A 20852-nucleotide genomic window follows, 5' to 3' on the forward strand; every position below is an offset into this window, starting at 1 on the left:
ACAATGACGAATTAGGTACAAGAAGACTGACTCTTCTTACTGTCTATGTTTTGAACCATTCCTGTGACACTAGATATAGACTCCGATGCTTCACGCTAGGTTTACTGTATCCCTTGGACCTTCTTATTGACGATGATTCACAGAAATTGTGTCGGAATTAAATAAAAATGCACAATGCCGACTTAAGTACAAGAAGACTGACTCTTCTTACTGTCTATGCTTTGAACCATTCCTGTGACACTAGTTATAGATTCCGATGCTTCACTTCAGTTTCTCTCTATCCCTTGGACCTGCTCACTGACGATGAAACACAGAAATTCCATCGGAATTGTATACAAAAGGCAAAATGCCGACATAAGTAGAAGAAGACTGACCCTGCTTACTGTCTATGTTTTGAACCATTTCTGTGATACTAGTTACAGAATTCGATGCTTCACTTCAGGTTTACTGTATCCCTCGGTCCTTCTTATTGACGATGAAACACAGAAATTGCATCGGAATTCAAAACAAAAGGCACAATGCCGACTTAAGTACAAATAGACTGACTCATCTTACTGTCTATGGTTTGAACCATTCCTGTGACACTAGATATAGATTCCGATGCTTAACTTCAGGATAACTGTACCCCACTGACCTTCGTAGTGACAATGAAACACAGAAATTGCATCGGAATTAAATACAAAAGGCACAATGCCGACTTAAGTACAAGAAGACTGACTCTTCTTACTGACTATGTTTTAAACCCTTCCCGTGACAGTAGTTATAGATTCTGATGCTTCACTTCAGGTTTACTGTATCCCTTGGACCTTCTTACTGACGATGAAACACAGAAATTGCATCCGAATTAAAGACAAAAGGCACAATGCCGACTTAAGTTCAAGAAGACTGACACATCTTACTGTCTATGTTTTGAACCATTCCTGTGACACTAGTCATAGATTCCGATGCTTCACTCCAGGTTTACTGTATCCCTTGGACCTTCTTATTGACGATGAAACACAGAAATTGCATCGGAATTACATACAAAAGCACAATGCCGTTTTAAGTACAAGTGGACGGACTCTTCTTACTGACTATGATTTGAACCATTCCTGTGACACTAGTTATAGATTCCGATGATTCACTTCAGTTTTACTGTATCCCTCTGACCTTCTTATTGACGATAAAACACAGAAATTGCATCGGAATTAAATAGAAAAGGCACAATGCCGACTTAAGTACAAGAAGACTGACTCTTCCTACTGTCTATGTTTTGAACCATTCCTCTGACACTAGTTATAGATTCCGATGCTTCACTTCACGTTGACTGTATCCCTTGGACCTTTTAATTGACGATGAAACACACAAATTGCATCGGAATTAAATACAAAAGGCACAATGCCGACTTAAGTACAAGAAGACTAACTCTTCCAACTATCTATGTTTTGAACCATTCCTGTGACACTAGTTATAGATTCCGATGGTTCACTTCAGGTTTACGGTCTCCCTCTGACCTTCTTATTGACGATGAAACACAGATATTGCATCGGAATTAAATAGAAAAGGCACAATGCCGACTTCAGTACAAGTAGACTGTCTCTTCTTACTGACTATGTTTTGAACCTTTCCTGTGACACTAGTTATAGATTCCGATGCTTCACTTCACGTTTACTGTATCCCTCTGACCTTCTTATGGACGATGAAACACAGAAATTGCATCGGAATAAAATACAAAAGGCACAATGCCGACTTAAGTACAAGAAGACTGAATCTTCCAACTCTCTATGCTTAGAACCATTCCTGTGACACTAGTTATATATTCCGATGCTTCACTTCAGGATTAGTGTATCCCTCTGACCTTCTTATTGACGATGAAACACAGAAATTGCATCGGAATTACATAGAAAAGGCACAATACCGACTTAAGTACAAGAAGACTGACTCTTCCTACTGTCTATGTTTTGAACCATTCCTGTGACACTAGTTATAGATTCCGATGCTTCACTTCAGGTTGACTGTATCCCTTGGACCTTTTTATTGACGATGAAACACACAAATTGCATCGGAATTAAATACAAAAGGCACAATGCCGACTTAAGTACAAGAAGACTAACTCTTCCAACTATCAATGTTTTGAACGATTCCTGTGACACTAGTTATAGATTCCGATGCTTCACTTCAGGTTTACTGTATCCCTCTGACCTTCTTATTGACGATGAAACACAGAAATTGCATCGGAATTACATAGAAAAGGCACAATGCCGACTTCAGTACAAGTAGACAGTCTCTTCTTACTGACTATGTTTTGAACCTTTCCTGTGACACTAGTTATAGATTCCGATGCTTCACTTCAGGTTTACTGTATCCCTTGGACCTTCTTATTGACAATGAAACACAGAAATTGCATCGGAATTTAATACAAAAGGCACAATGCCGACTTAAGTACAAGAAGACTGACTCTGCTTTCTGTCTATGTTTTGAGCCATTCCTGTGACACTAGTTACAGATTCTGATGCCTCACTCCAGGTTTACTGTATCCCTTGGAATTTCTTATTGACGATGATACACAGAAATTGCATCGGAATTAAATAAAAAATGCACAATGCCGACTTAAGTACAAGAAGACTGACTCTTCTTACTGACTATGTTTTGAACCATTCCTGTGCCACTAGTTATAGATTCCGACGCTTCACTTCGGATTTACTGTATCCCACTGACGTTCTTATTGACGATGAAACACAGAAATTGTGTCGGAATTAAATACAAATGGCACAATGACGAAATAAGTACAAGATGTCTGACTCTGCTTACTGTCTATGTTTTGAACCATTCCTGTGACACTAGTTACAGATTCCGATGCCTCACTCCAGGTTTACTGTATCCCTTGGACCTTATTATTGACGATGAAACACAGAAATTGCATCGGAATTAAATACAAAAGGCACAATGCCGACTTAAGTACAAGAAGAATGACTCTTCTTACTGACTATGCTTTGAACCATTCCTGTGACACTAGTTATATATTCCGATGCTTCACTTCAGGTTTACTGTATCCCTCTGACCTTCTTAGTGACGATGAAACACAGAAATTGCATCGGAATTAAATACAAAAGGCACAATGCCGACATAAGTATAAGAAGACTGACTCTTCCTACTGGTTATGTTTTGAACCATTCCTGTGACACTAGTTATAGATTCCGATGCTTCACTTCAGGTTGACTGTATCCCTTGGACCTTTTTATTGACGATGAAACACACAAATTGCATCGGAATTAAATACAAAAGGCACAATGCCGACTTAAGTACAAGAAGACGAACTCTTCCAACTATCATTGTTTTGAACCATTCCTGTGACACTAGTTATAGATTCCGATGCTTCACTTCAGGTTTACGGTCTCCCTCTGACCTTCTTATTGACGATGAAACACAGATATTGCATCGGAATTAAATAAAAAATGCACAATGCCGACTTCAGTACAAGGAGACTGACTCTTCTTACTGTCTATGCTTTGAACCATTCCTGTGACACTAGTTACAGATTCCGATGCTTCACTCCAGGTTTACTGCTTCCCTTGGACCTTCTTATTGACGATGAAACACAGAAATTGCATCGGAATTAAATACAAAAGGCACAATGCCGACTTAAGTACAAGAATACTGACTCTTCTTACTGTCTATGTTTTGAACCTTTCCTCTGACACTAGTTATAGATATCGATGCTTCACTTCAGGTTTACTGTATCCCTTGGACCTTCTTATTGACGATGAAACACAGATATTGCATCTGAATTAAATACAAAAGGCACAATGCCGACTTAAGAACAAGAAGACTGACTCTTCTTACTGACTATGTTTTGAACCATTCCTGTGGCACTAGTATGGATTCCGATGCTTCACTTCAGGTTTACTCTATCCCTCTGATCTTCTTATTGACGATGAATTATAGATATTGCATCGGAATTAAATCCAAAAGGCACAGTGCCGAATTAAGTACAAGAAGAGTGACTCTTCTTACTTTCTACGTTTTGAACCATTCATGTGACACTAGTTATAGAATCCGATGCTTCACTCCAGGTTTACCGTATCCCTTGGACGTTCTTATTGACGATGAAACACAGTAATTCCATCAGAATTAAATACAAAAGGCACAATGCCGACTTAAGTGCAAGAAGACTGACTCTTCTTACTGTCTTTGTTTTGAAACATCCCTGTGACACTAGTTATGGATTCCGATGCTTCACTCCAGTTTTACTGAATCCCTTGGACCTTCTTATTCCCGATGAAACACAGAAATTGCATCGGAATTAAATACAAATGGCACAATGCCGACATTAGTACAAGAAGACTGACTCTTTTTACTGACTATGTTTTGAACCATTCCTGTGACACTAGTTATGGATTCCGAAGCCTCACTTCATATTTACTGTATCCCTCTGACGTTCTAATTGACGATGAAACACAGAAATTGCGTCGGAATTAATTACAAATCGCACAATGCCGAATTAAGTACAAGAAGACCGACTCTTCTTACTGTCTATGTTTTGAACCATTCCTGTGACACTAGTTATAGATTCCGATGCTTCATTCTAGGTTTACTGTATCCCTTGGACCTTCATATTGACGACGAAACACAGAAATTGCATTAGAATTATAAACAAAAGGCACAATGCCGACTTAAGTACAAGAAGTCTGACTCTGCTTACTGTCTATGTTTTGAACCATTCCTGTGAAACTAGTTACAGATTCCGATGCCTCACTCCAGGTTTACTGTATCCCTTGGACCATCTTATTGACGATGAAACACAGAAATTGCATCGGAATTAAATACAAAAGGCACAATGCCGACTTAAGTACAAGAAGACTGACTCTTCTTACTGTCTATGTTTTGAAATATTCCTGTGACACTAGATATAGATTCCGATGCTTCACTCTAGGTTTACTGTATCCCTTGGACATTCTTATTGACGATTAAACACAAAAATTGCATCGGAATAAAAATAAAAAATGCACAATGCCGACTTCAGTACAAGAAGACTGACTCTTCTTACTGTCTATGCTTTGTACCATTCCTGTGACACTAGTTACAGATTCCGATGATTCACTCCAGGTTTACTGTATCCCTTGGATCTTCTTATTAACGATGAAACACAGAAATTGCATCGGAATTAAATACAAAAGGCACAATGCCGACTTAAGTACAAGAATACTGACTCTTCTTACTGACTATGTTTTGAACCATCCCTGTGACACTAGTTATAGATTCCGATGCTTCACTCTAGGTTTAATGTATCACTTGGACCTTCTTATTGACGATGAAACACAGAAATTACATCGGAATTAAATACAAAAGGCACAATGCCGACTTTAGTACAAGAAGACTGACTCTTCTTACTGACTATGTTTTGAACCATTCCTGTGACACTAGGTATAGATTCCGATGCTTCACTTCAGATTTACTATATCCCTCTGACGTTATTATTGACGACGAAACACAGAAATTGCGTCGGAATTAAATACAAAATTCACAATGATGAATTAAGTACAAGAGGACTGACTCATCTTACTGTCTATATTTTTAACCATTCCTGTGTCACTAGTTACAGATTCCGATGCTTCACTCCAGGTTTACTGTATCCTTTGGACCTTCTTATTGACGATGAAACACAGAAATTGCATCGGAATTAAATACAAAAGGCACAATGCCGACATAAGTACAAGAATACGGACTCTTCTTACTGTCTATGTTTTGAACCATCCCTGTGACACTACTTATAGATTCCGATGCTTCACTCCAGGTTCACTGTATCCCTTGGACCTGCTTATTGACGATGAAACACAGAAATTGCATCGGAATTAAATACAAAAGGCACAATGCCGACTTAAGTACAAGAAGACTGACTCATCTTACTGTCTATGATTTCAACCATTCCTGTGACACTAGATATAGATTCCGATGCTTAACTTCAGGATAACTGTATCCCACTGACCTTATTAGTGACAATGAAACACAGAAAGTGCATCGGAATTAAATACAAAAGGCACAATGCCGACTTATATACAAGAAGACTGACTCTTCTTACTGACTATGTTTTAAACCCTTCCTGTGACAGTAGTTATAGATTCTGATGCTTCACTTCAGGTTTACTGTATCCCTTGGACCTTCTTACTGACGATGAAACACAGAAATTGCATCCGAATTAAAGACAAAAGGCACAATGCCGACTTAAGTACAAGAAGACTGACACATCTTACTGTCTATGTTTTGAACCATTCCTGTGACACTAGTCATAGATTCCGATGCGTCACTCCAGGTTTACTGTATCCCTTGGACCTTCTTATTGACGATGAAACACAGAAATTGCATCGGAATTACATACAAAAGCACAATGCCGACTTAAGTACAAGTAGACGGACTCTTCTTACTGACTATGATTTGAACCATTCCTGTGACACTAGTTATAGATTCCGATGCTTCACTTCAGTTTTACTGTATCCCTCTGACCTTCTTATTGACGATAAAACACAGAAATAGCATCGGAATTAAATAGAAAAGGCACAATGCCGACTTAAGTACAAGAAGACTGACTCTTCCTACTCACTACGTTTTGAACCATTCCTGTGACACTAGTTATAGATTACGATGCTTCACTCCAGGTTTACTGTATCCCTTGGACCTTCTTATTGACGATGAATCACACACATAGCATCGGAATTAAATAGAAAAAGCAAAATGCCAACTTAAGTACAAGAAGACTGACTCTTCCTACTCTCTATGTTTTGAACCATTCCTGTGACACTAGTTTTTTATTCCGATGCTTCACTTGAGGTTTACTGTATCCCTCGGACCTTCTTATGGACGATGAAACACAGAAATTGCATCGGAATAAAATACAAAAGGCACAATGCCGACTTAAGTACAAGAAGACTGAATCTTCCAACTCTCTATGCTTAGAACCATTCCTGTGACACTAGTTATATATTCCGATGCCTCACTTCAGGTTTACTGTATCCCTCTGACCTTCTTATTGACGATGAAACACAGAAATTGCATCGGAATTACATAGAAAAGGCACAATACCGACTTAAGTACAAGAAGACTGACTCTTCCTACTGTCTATGTTTTGAACCATTCCTGTGACACTAGTTATAGATTCCGATGCTTCACTTCAGGTTGACTGTATCCCTTGGACCTTTTTATTGACGATGAAACACAGAAATTGTGTCGGAATATAATACAAAAGGCACAATGCCGACTTAAGTACAAGAAGACTGAATCTTCCAACTCTCTATGCTTTGAACCATACCTGTGACACTAGATACAGATTCCGATGCCTCACTCCAGGTTTACTGTATCCCTTGGACCTTCTTGTTGACGATGAAACACAGAAATTGCTTCGGAATTAAATACAAAAGGCACAATGCCGACTTAAGTACAAGAAGACTGACTCTTCTTACTGACTATGCTTTGAACCATTCCTGTGACACTAGTTATAGGTTCCGATGCTCCACTTCAGGTTTACTGTATCCCTTTGACCTTCTTATGACGATGAAACACAGAAATTGCATCGGAATTAAATACAAAAGGCACAATGCCGTCTTAAGTACAAGAAGACTGACTCTGATTACTGTCTATGTTTTGAAACAATCCTGTGACACTAGTTGCAGATTATGATGCCTCACTCCAGGTTTACTGCATCCCTTGGAATTTCTTATTGACGATGAAACACAGAAATTGCATCGAAATTAAATAAAAAATGCACTATGCCGACTTAAGTACAAGAAGACTGACTCTTCTTACTGACTATGTTTTGAACCATTCCTGTGACACTACTTATGGATTCCATTGTTTCACTTCAGATTTACTGTATCCCTCTGACGTTCGTATTGACAATGAAACACAGAAATTGTGTCGGAATTAAATACAAAAGGCACAATGACGAATTAAGGGGATACGGAATCACCTATCCCCGCAATGTTAATATATGCCTACTATAGGGAACATTTTCTCACAAACTACTGGAGACAGAGAGGTAAAAATTTTACTGTATGTGCATTCATATGTTGCAACAATACTGAAACAACAGTTTATTGTCAAAGTATTTTCTTACAGAGATATTGTACATTTATTTTTAAGTAAATTTTTTCCATCGCTTTTTACTAGACTATCACCCCTAAGTCTTTTGTAAATCAAGTAATTAAAAAATCGTTGTTTCAGTATGTAATAGGGACCTATGTCACTACGTCATAAAAATTTCAGACTTCTAGGTTGACCAGTACCTGAGATAATGTTCCTAGATGAAGTAAAAAGTAAACTTACGGGAAACGGAGAAAGAAGATTAAAACATTCCTGATCCGTAGCTAATACCCCCTTCACAGTCTTCATAATCATCTTCAAGTCTTCTTTTGGCACCCCTCTGCACCTGTCTTGCTTTTTTCACTAATGTCTTGATTATATTATCAGCATGCCTTAGTCTGTGCTGATCTAAAAAGAACATAGCACGTACCGTATGGGAACCAACACACATACCCAACTTTTGAAGGACCTGGCATTTAGTTATATTTCCAAGATTGAAGGTTGCCACAGCATCATACACACCAAAATGTAGTGTATTAATTCCGACAAACACTGTTTTTGGGAGACGATGCCATATCACACTATTCAAGCACTCGTTGGGGTTCTGCGTTTTTCCGTGAAGACATTTCATCAGATGCCTTCTGTCAGCCAGATCTCTGAAAATGGGCTTTATTTCTGCCATGATGGCTGATGGTAGACTGTGGTGGTGAATGTATTTCTCTCCTGTTGTTAGTCCCCTATTGTATTTACACCAGCTGTTTTCACCTTTGGGGCACAAACCATGTTGTGGATGCTCATCCGTGGATGCGGTGTGGAAATATAAAGCCCATATAGCTCTCCTCATTTCTTCAAGATTGCCTGTATTTTGCCTGATTGCAAGGCCATAGCAGTTCTGAATGTGGTCTATTATGGAATCAGTCAATCTTCCTCTGCCATCCAAGGTTTTCCCATCATCTAGTTTTTTCCCTTTCATAACTGATTTTAAACTTCTCAGCCTGGCACCCATTCTCTTCTGCACATGTCCTATACATTCAAGTTTGCTTATATTTACACTGTTCCCATATGGTTTGCTTTCCAAAATTTCTTTGAATGCTTTAGAGTCACCATCTCCCAGATATTTGACATAGCGAACATTATACCACTGTGAAGAGCGATGAAAAATTTTCTTCACCCCAGCAACCTCCATGCCACCACTACTACCATAATAATTAGCTATACAGTCATCACTGTGTTCATTTTTCAGCCTGCCTGTGCACCTACAGTATTTAGACATTATTGCAACATCAATAACCTTGCCAGTATCAACACTAGTTGCTGTTACAACACCATTGTTGGAGGTGTGGCCCCTTTTCTGCCACGTGCCATCAAACGCCACTGTGAGGTCACGACTGCCGTCATTTTCTTCCACTGCTTCTTCCACAGCAACCTGCATTGACTTCTGTGCTACATCTTCAACTGCAGATCCTAGTACATAATTGTAAGCTTCAAACTTTGAAGGTGCACTTGGAAGATTTAGAACACCACATAGCATATCACCAGCTGCTTTGCCCTTACCAATTGCTCGCAATCCATAAACTAACCTAATATTTACACTATAAAGTTCAGTTTTCTTGTATCCATTATTTACAGTTACTGAAACCGAACTTGGAAACTTACAGCTGTATTTACAAACACTGCATATTAAATTAAACTGGGCAGCCAGGCCAACATGGGATTCTACTTTCAGAGAAACGTTTCCATGACATTTTTTGCAGCACAAACTGTTTTCAAGAGCTTCACACAATATATTCGTATCAATGAGTTCAAAAACTTCATTCCCTCTATCAAGTAAATTATATTTCTCTTCCAAATCTCTTAGTTTTTTATGAGAAGCACTGTTTTCATTTGGTGTAAGTTCGTTCGGCAAATCAGTAATAAGTGGATTCACATTTTCCAACAGTGATGATGATGAACTGCTTTGCTTTGCTAATGAATCATTATTTCTTTTCTTTTGCCAGTTCACACGCTTTTTAAATACTTTTGCTTTAGCTCTAGGCATTTTCACTGCGAAAAATGAAGCACTAAATACGAAATAACTCAACAACAACTACTTTCTTATATCACACTGTTTACAAAACAGTCCCGTCACAAAGTCAAAGAGTAACTTGAGGAAACCAGAGAGAAACATTTTCGGGCAACTAGTGTATAAATAGTCGCTGGAAACCGGGATATTTGAATTCATGTCACTTTAAAGGTACTGCCAAAAAGTTCATGGTCAGCCACGAGAGACGTGTATAACTAAAGCGCAATACCCGATCTCACAAATATATAAAAATAAAATAGTTATAATTGTAGTAGAGCTATGTATGATACGTCATTTTAAACAGGAAACATGGCAGAATATAATACGCCAATAAAAAAAAATTCGATTTTTTAACCCAAAATCCGATTCCGTATCCCCTTAAGTACAAGAAGACTGACTCTTCTTACTGTCTATGTTTTGAACCTTCCTGTAACACTAGATATAGGTTCCGATGCTTCACTCAAGGTTTACTGTATCCCTTGGACCTTTTTATTGACGATGAATCACAGAAATTGCATTGTAATTAAATAAAAAATGCACAATGCCGACTTAAGTACAAGAAGACTGACTCTGATTACTGTCTATGCTGTGAAACAACCCTGTGACACTAGTTGCAGATTATGATGCCTCACTCCAGGTTTACTGTATCCCTTGGAATTTCTTATTGACGATGAAACACAGAAATTGCATCGGAATTAAGTAGAAAAGGCACAATGACGAATTAAGTACAAGAAGACTGACTCTTCCTACTGTCTATGCTTTGAACCATTCCTGTGACACTAGTTATAGATTCCGATGCTTCAGTTTAGGTTTAGTGTATCCCTCTGCCCTTCTTATTGACGATGAAACACAGAAATTGCATCGGAATTGAATACAAAAGGCACAATGCCGACTTAAGTACAAGAAGACTGACAATGCTTACTGTCTATGCTTTGAACCATTCCTGTGACACTAGTTATAGATTTCGATGCTTCACTTCAGGTTTACTGTATCCCTTGGACCTTCTTATTGACGATGAAACACAGAAATTGCATCGGAATTAAATACAAAAGGCACAATGCCGACTTAAGTACAAGAAGACTGACTCTTCTAACTGACTATGTTTGAACCATTCCTGTGACACTAGTTATAGATTCCGATGCTTCACTTCTAGCTTACTGTATCCCTTGGACCTTCCTAATGACGATGAGACACAGAAATCGAATCGGAATTAAATAGAAAAAGCACAACGCCGACTTAAGTACAAGAAGACTGACTCTTCCAACTCTCTACGTTGTGAACCATTCCTGTGACACTAGTTTTTTATTCCGATGCTTCACTTGAGGTTTACTGTATCCCTCGGACCTTCTTATGGACGATGAAACACAGAAATTGCATCGGAATATAATACAAAATCCACAATGCCGACTTAAGTACAAGAAGACTGAATCTTCCAACTCTCTATGTTTAGAACCATTCCTGTGACACTAGTAATAGATTCCGATGCTTCACTTCATGTTTACGGTATCCCTCTGACCTTCTTATCGACGATGAAACACAGAAATTGCATCGGAGTTAAATACAAAAGGCACAATGCCGTCTTAACTACAAGAAGACTGACTCATCTTACTGACTATGTTTTGAACCATTCCTCTGACACTAGTTATACATTCCGATGCTTAACTTCAGGATTACTGTATCCCACTGACCTTCTTAGTGACGATGAAACACAGCAATTGCATCGGAATTAAATACAAAAGGCACAATGCCGACTTAGGTACAAGAGGACTGACTCTTCTTACTGACTATGTTTTGAACCATTTCTCTGACACTAGTTATAGATTCTGATGCTTCACTTCACGTTTACTGTATCCCATGGACCTTCTTATTGGCGATGAAACACAGAAATTGCATCGGAATTAAATACGAAAGGCACAATGCCGACTTACGTACAAGAAGACTGACTCATCTTACTGTCTATGTTTTGAACCATTCCTGTGACACTACTCATAGATTCCGATGCTTCACTCAAGGTTTACCGTATCCCTTGGACCATCATTTTGGCGATGAAACACAGAAATTGCATCGGAATGAAATACAAAAGGCACAATGCAGACTTAAGTACAAGAGAACTGACTCTACTTTCTGACTATGTTTTGAACCATTCCTGTGACACTAGTTATAGTTTCCGATGTTTCACTTCACGTTTACTGTATCCCTCTGTCCTTCTTATTCACGATAAAACACAGATATTACATCGGAATTAAATACAAAAGGCACAATGCCGACTTAAGTACAAGAAGACGGACTCCTCCTATTGTCTATGTTTTGACCCATTCCTGTGACACTAGTTCTAGATTCCGATGCTTCACTTCAGATATACTGTATCACTTTGTCGTTCTTATTGACGATGAAACACAGAAATTGCGTCGGAAGTAAATATAAAAGGCACAGTGCCGAATTAAGTACAAGAGGACTGACTCTTCTTACTGTCTATGTTTTGAACCATTCCTGTGACACTAGTTATAGATTCTGATGCTTCACTCTAGGTTTGCTGTATCCCTTGGACCTTCTTATTGACGACGAAACTCAGAAATTGCATCGGAATTAAATAAAAAAGGCACAATGCCGACTTAAGTACAAGAAGACTGACTCTTCTTACTGTCTATGTTTTGAACCATTCCTGTGACACTAGTTATAGATTCTGATGCTTCACTCCAGGTTTACTGTCCCCCTTGGCCCTTCTTATTGACGATGAAACACAGAAATTGCATCGGAATTAAATACAAATAGCACAATGCCGTCATAAGTACAAGAAGACTGGCTCTTCTTACTGACTACGCTTTGAACCACTCCTGTGACACTAGTTATTGATTCCGATGCTTCACTTCATGTTCTCTGTATCCCTTGGACCTTCTTATTGACGATGAAACACAGAAATTGCATCGGAATTAAATTGAAAAGGCACAATGCCGACTTAACTACAAGAAGACTGACTCTTCTTATTGACTATGATTTGAACCATTCCTGTGACACTAGTTATAGATTCCGAAGCTTAACTTCAGGAATATTGTATCCCACTGACCTTCTTAGTGACGATGAAACACAGAAATTGCATCGGAATTAAATACAAAAGGCACAATGCCGACTTGAGTACAAGAAGACTGACTCTTCTTACTGACTATGTTTTGAACCTTTCCCGTGACACTAGTTATAAATTCTGATGTTTCACTTCTGGTTTACTGTATCCCTTGGACCTTCTTATTGGCGATGAAACACAGAAATTGCATCGGAATTAAATACAAAAGGCACAATGCCGACTTAAGTACAAGAAGACTGACTCTTCTTACTGTCTATGTTTTGAACCATTCCTGTGACACTAGTTATGGATTCCGATGCTTCACTCCAGGTTTACTGTATTTCTTTGGACCTTCATATTGACGATGAAACACAGAAATTGCATCGGAATTAAATACAAAAGGCACAATGCCGACTTAAGTACAAGAAGACTGACTCTTCTTACTGACTATTTTTTCAACCATTCCTATGACACTAGTTATAGATTCCCATGCTTCACTTTACGTTTACTGTATCCCTCTGACCTTCTAATTGACGTTAAGACACAGAAATTACATCGGAATTAAGTACAAAAGGCTCAATGCCGACTTAAGTACAAGAAGACTGACTCTTCTTACTGCCTATGTTTTGAACCATTCCTGTGACACTAGTTATAGATTCCGATGCTTCACTTCAGATTTACTGTAACTCTCTGACGTTCTTATTGCCTGATGACACACAGAATTTGCGTCGGAATTAAATACAAAAGGCACAATGCCGAATTAAGTACAAGAAGACAGACTCTCCTTACTGTCTATGTTTTGAACCATTCCTGTGACACTAGTTATAGATTCCGATGCTTCACTTCAGGTTTACTGTATCCCTCTGCCCTTCTTATTGACGATGAAACACAGAAATTGCATCGGAATTAAATACAAAAGGCACAATGCCAACTTAAGTAGAAGAAGACTGACTCATCTTACTGTCTACGATTTGAACCATTCCTGTGATACTAGTTATAGATTTCGATGCTTCACTTCAGGTTTACTGTATCCTTGGACCTTCATATTGACGATGAAACACAGAAACTGCATCAAAATTAAATACATAAGGCACAATGACGACTTGAGTACAAGAAAACTGACTCTACTTACTGACTATGTTTTGAACCATTCCTGTGACACTAGTTGTAGATTCCGATGCTTCACTTCACGTTTACTGTGTCCCTCTGACCATCTTATTGACGAGAAAAACACAGAAACTGCATCGGAATTAAATACAAAAGGCACAATGCCGTCTTAAGTACAAGAAGACTGACTCTTCTTACTGTCTATGTTTTGAACCACTCCTGTGAATCTAGTTATAGATTCCGATGCTTTCTCTAGGTTTACTGTATCCCTTGGACCTTCTTATTGACGATGAAACACAGAAATTGCATCGGAATTAAATAAAAAAGGCACAATGGCGACTTGACAACAAGAAGACTGACTCTTCTTACTGTCTATGCTTTGAACCATTCCTGTGACACTAGTTATAGTTTCCGATGCTTCACTCCAGGTTTACTGTATCCCTTGGCCCTTCTTATTGACGATGAAACACAGAAATTGCATCGGAATTAAAAACAAAAGGCACAATGTCGACTTAAGTACATGAAGACTGGCTCATCTTACTGACTATGCTTTGAACCATTCCTGTGACACTAGTTATAGATTCCGATGTTTCAGTTTAGGTTCACTGTATCCCGTGGACCTTCTTATTGACGATGAAACACAGATATAGCATCGGAATTAAATAGAAAAGTCACAATGCCGACTTAAGTACAAGAAGACTGACTCTTCCTACTGTCTATGTTTTGAACCATTCCTGTGACACTAGTTATAGATTCCGATGCTTCACTTCAGGTTTACTGTATCCCTCTGCCCTCCTTATTGACGATGAAACACAGAAATTGCATCGGAATTAAATACATAAGGCACAATGCCGAATTAAGTACAAGAGGAATGACTCTTCTTTCTGTCTATGTTTTTAACCATTCCTGTGACACTAGTTATAGATTCTGATGCTTCACTCTAGGTTTGCTGTATCCCTTGGACCTTCTTATTGACGACGAAACTCAGAAATTGCATCGGAATTAAATCAAAAAGGCACAATGCCGACTTAAGTACAAGAAGACTGATTCTTCTTACTGTCTATGCTTTGAACCATTCCTGTGACACTAGTTATAGATTCCGATGCTTCACTCCAGGTTTACTGTATCCCTTGGCCCTTCTTATTGACGATGAAACACAGAAATTGCATCGGAATTAAATACAAAAGGCACAATGCCGTCATAAGTACAAGAAGACTGGCTCTTCTTACTGACTATGCTTTGAACCATTCCTGTGACACTAGTTATTGATTCCAATGCTTCACTTCATGTTCTCTGTATCCCTTGGACCTTCTTATTGACGATGAAGCACAGAAATTGCATCGGAATTAAATAGAAAAGGCACAATGCCGACTTAACTACAAGAAGACGGACTCTTCTTATTGACTATGTTTTGAACCATTCCTGTGACACTAGGTATAGATTCCGAAGCTTTACTTCAGGAATATTGTATCCGACTGACCTTCTTAGTGACGATGAAACACAGAAATTGCATCGGAATTAAATACAAAAGGCACAATGCCGACTTGAGTACAAGAAGACTGACTCTTCTTACTGACTATGTTTTGAACCATTCCTGTGACACTAGTTATAAATTCTGATGTTTCACTTCAGGTTTACTGTATCCCTTGGACCTTCTTATTGGCGATGAAACACAGAAATTGCATCGGAATTAAATACAAAAGGCTCAATGCCGACTTAAGTACAAGAAGACAGACTCTTCTTACCGCCTATGTTTTGAACCATTCCTGTGACACTAGTTATAGATTCCGATGCTTCACTTCACATTTACTGTAACCCTCTGACGTTCTTATTGCCTGATGAAACACAGAAATTGCGTCGGAATTAAATACAAAAGGCACAATGCCGAATTAAGTACAAGAAGACTGACTCTTCTAACTGTCTATGTTTTGAACCATTCCTATGACACTACATATAGATTCCGATGCTTCACTCTAGGTTTACTGTATCCCTTGGACCTTCTTAATGACGATGATACACAGAAATTGCATCGGAATTAAATATGAAATTCACAATGCCGACTTAAGTACAAGAAGACTGACTCTTCTTACTGTCTATTTTTTGAACCATTCCTGTGGCACTAGTTACAGATTCCGATGCATAACTCCAGGTTTACTGTATCCCTCCGACCTTCTTATTGACGATGAAACACAGAACATGCATCGGAATTAAATACAAAAGGCACAATGCCGACTTAAGTGCAAGAAGACGGTCTCCTCTGACTGTCTATGTTTTGAACCATTCCTGTGACACTAGTTATAGATTCCGATGCTTCACACCAGATTTACTGTATCCCTTGGACCTTCTTATTGACGATGAAACACAGAAATTGCATCGGAATTAAATACAAAAGCACAATGGCGACTTAAGTACAAGATGACGGACTCTTCTTACTGACTATGTTTTGAACCATACCTGTGACACTAGTTATAGATTCCGATGCTTCACTTCAGGTTTACTGTATCCCTCTGACCTTCTAATTGACGACAAAACACAGAAATTGCATCGGAATTGAATACAAAAGGCACAATGCCGACTTAAGTACAAGAAGACTCATTCTTCTTACTGTCTATGTTTTGAACCATTTCTGTGAAACTAGTTATAGATTACGATGCTTCACTCCAGGTTTACTGTATCCCTTGGACCTTCTTATTGACGATGAAACACAGAAATTGCATCGGAAATAAATAGAAAACGCATAATGCCGACTTAAGTACAAGAAGACTGACTCCTCTAACTGACTATGTTTTGAACCATTCCTGTGACACTGGTTGTAGATTACGATGCTTCACTCCAGGTTTACTGTATCCCTTGGACCCTCTTATTGACGATGAAACACAGAAATTGCATCGGAATTAAATAAAAAACGCCCAATGCCGACTTAAGTACAAGAGGACTGACTCTTCTAACTGACTATGTTTGAACCATTCCTGTGACACTACTTATAGATTCCGATGCTTCACTTCAGGTTTACTGTATCCCTTGGACCTTCGTATTGACGATGAGACACAGAAATCGCATCGGAATTAAATAGAAAAAGCACAATGCCGACTTAAGTACAAGAAGACTGACTCTTCCCACTCTCTATGTTTTAAACCATTCCTGTGACACTAGTTTTTTATTCCTATGCTTCACTTGAGGTTTACTGTATCCCTCGGAACTTCTTATGGACGATGAAACACAGAAATTGCATCGGAAAAAAATAAAAAAGGCACAATGCCGACTTAAGTACAAGAAGACTGACTCTTCCAACTGTTGTAAGTAGTCTGTTTATGTTTTCTCTATGTAATTAGGCTGTTTATGTTTTCTCTATGTAAGTAGGCTGTTTATGTTTTCTCTATGTAAGTAGGCTGTTTAGGTTTTTTTTATGGTAACGGCACCTCTGTATGAAAATCACTGGCTGTGCTGTGTGCAGTCTGTGGCTGCTTTGCATTGTTGTAATACTCGCCATTGTAGTGTTAGGCAGCTGGCTGTGAACAGCGCGTAGCGTTGCGCAGTTGGAGGTGAGCCGCCAGCAGTGGTGGATGTGGGGAGAGAGATGGCGGAGATTTGTAATTTCTCATGAACTGCTATATTTATATATGATGATATCAAGGTAAATACATTGTTTGTTCTCTATTAATATCTTTCATTTGCTAACTATCCCTATCAGTAGTTAGTGCCTTCCATAGTTTTAATCTTTTTTTTAGCTGGCAGTAGTGGCGCTCGCTGTATTGCAGTAGCTTGAGCAGCGAAGATTTTTGTGCGGTAAGTGATTTGTGAAAGGTATAGTTTAATGTTAGTCAGGGCCATTCTTTTGTAGGGAATTTTGAAAGTCAGATTGCGTTGCGCTAACAAAATATTGTGTGTCAGGTTAAGCACAGTCCTGTATAAATTGTTCAAAGGGGAAGTTTCATATGTCGACCCTTAGCCAAGGATACCTCACTGGCATTTTCTGATTTTTTGTTGTAGTTTGTGTAATTAGTGTAGATTTTGTTTATTGCTAGCGCGTAATTGTAGAGAAAATCTCCTTTGTAGTTGCAGAGTTTCATTGTTGTACAGTAAAACAGTTGTGGCATGCATGTAGATTTGCACCAAGTATTTCGCAGCTGCAATTAACTAGATATTATTTTCAGTGCTATGTTAATCTGTTCTCTTATTTTTGATCTTCAAATTGTTTTTTTCTGTGTTGTCGTGTGAAATACTGTGACAATAATGGCGTGTGAACAACGTAATACTAGGCTCCAAAGTAAACTGAGAAATGACAGTGAAAATGAAATCAGTGTGTTAGCGCCGCAGAGTAATGAATTAACTAATGTTCAAAGTAGTAATTTGGTAATTGCGCATAGGGAAATGGAGCGGGCGGCAAACAATGGTGTAGACAGTGAAACAGGTAGTGAACAGGGAAGCGTTATCGATCGATTGGTCGGCAACAGCTCGCCTCAGGAATCGCGAATGACAGAACACAATATCGCAAATACTGTAGATTCAGGTTTTGGGTCATCACCGTTTTCTCAAATAAGTCAAGACACATTTTCTGCTTGTCAAAATGTGAATGTTGCCGGTGCAAATGCACTGCCGAAAAGCGTAGAGAAACAGATTCCAGACACTAATACATTATTATTGCAATTAATGCAACAAATGGAACAAAATCAGAGACAAATGGGACAAAATCTTAAAAAGTTAGACACAATGGAACAACACCAGAGACAAACACAGCAACAGTTAGACACAATGGAACAACACCAGAGACAAACACAGCAACAGTTAGACGCAATGGAACAAAATCTTCACACCACGCTTGAACAAACACGTGAAGATTTAACTACTGAGTTACATAACATTGAATCGAAATGTCAAAAAGTCTGTAATGACGTAAAAACACAAATTTGTGAGCATTTTCAACCTATTTTTTCGCGGCATGAAAATGTATTACAGAATCACGAAGCAGCCATAAAAGAACTCCAAACCATTGTTCATGAAAATCACGACACCTTGCAAGCTAAAATTGACTCAGTTGCATCTACCGATTCGGTTACGCAACTTGCAAAAACTCAGGAAAACTTAAAGGACACAGTAGATACTCTGAAACTTGGTTCAGAAAAACATACAGAGGAAATAATTTCACTATCGGATAAAGTAGCTGAACTTTCAGATCAGTTCACTAACTTATCTACAAAGGTAGATGATGATCTGAATGATACAAGACCTGTAGCCTTCACTGACACTGAAGAGTGCGAACAAATTAGGAAATTCAAACAAAATCAGAATCAGATTAATACGCAACACCAAAGAGAAATCCGGGAAGTACAAGATCAGTTGACACAGTTAATACAAGAATTACGTATTTCAGAGGATACTCGCGCCCCAATACGGGAAGAGGGACACAGAAATACGGAACAGCCACAAAATAATAACACAGGGCATTTCGGAAGTTATGAAAGAAATTGGGAATGTGCACCGAATTTTGAGATGGAACGGCCGACACGACCTAACAATGACCGATATGCGACTCGACGACATGATGATTTTGACTATAAGCTGTTCATTACTACACGTAAATTCAAAACATTTAAGAATTCTGCCAACGACATTCATCCACAAGCATGGCTCCATCAATTCTCTCATTGTTTTCCTCCCAACTGGTCATTGGAGCACAGATTAGAATTTATGTGTGGCTACTTAGAGAATGAACCAGCTGTAAGAATGCGATCGGTCATTCACGATTGCCACAGTGAAGGACAATTTTACCATGCCTTCCTCTCAGCATATTGGTCTCAAGCCACACAAGACCGCGTAAAACATGGCATCATAATGATGAAACATTTCGAACAATCTGAATTCTCCAGTCTTGTGAAATATTTTGAAGACATGTTGCACAAGAATCAGTACCTGTCAAACCCATACAGCCCCTCAGAACTCATCCGCATTTGCTTAATCAAATTACCTGAACATTTACGACATATTATTTTAGCAGGACGTTGCAAAGACGACATTGAAGCTTTTCAGGGACTGTTACAAGAACTGGAAAGTGACACTGACAATCGCGGAACACAGGAGCACAACAATTACAGATCACATCAGTCGCAATTCCGCGATGAAAGAAATAATAACTCGACGCGACAAGGCTATTCTCACAACACAAATCGTGACCGAAACAGACACCACCCGTATTACAACCGTTGGCAGAGTAGTAATAATTACAGGGAAAGATCACCTCTCCGCGGTAGTGACTATCACAGAGACAATCAGAGAAACAGACAATTTGGGAACCAAAATAATTATTATCAAGGGAGACAGAATAACTTTAGACGCAACGGTCCAACGCGCAGTTACGATTCAGGGAGAAATTCTCCACCACTTAACCGACAAGAAAGGAACTACAGGAACTACCGACATGACGACAGACGATGTGATCGTAACGACAGACCTGAATTGCATCAGAACAGGCGGGATTTAAACAGGGCAGGGCCCTCTCGTCACGGTGAATTTGTAGAAGTTAGGTCTCCAAATCCCAATAACGACGCTCGCCAACAAAGAGACAATAGGCAATGA

Source organism: Schistocerca americana, chromosome 10 (assembly GCF_021461395.2).
Source record: "Schistocerca americana isolate TAMUIC-IGC-003095 chromosome 10, iqSchAmer2.1, whole genome shotgun sequence".
NCBI lineage: Eukaryota > Metazoa > Arthropoda > Insecta > Orthoptera > Acrididae > Schistocerca > Schistocerca americana.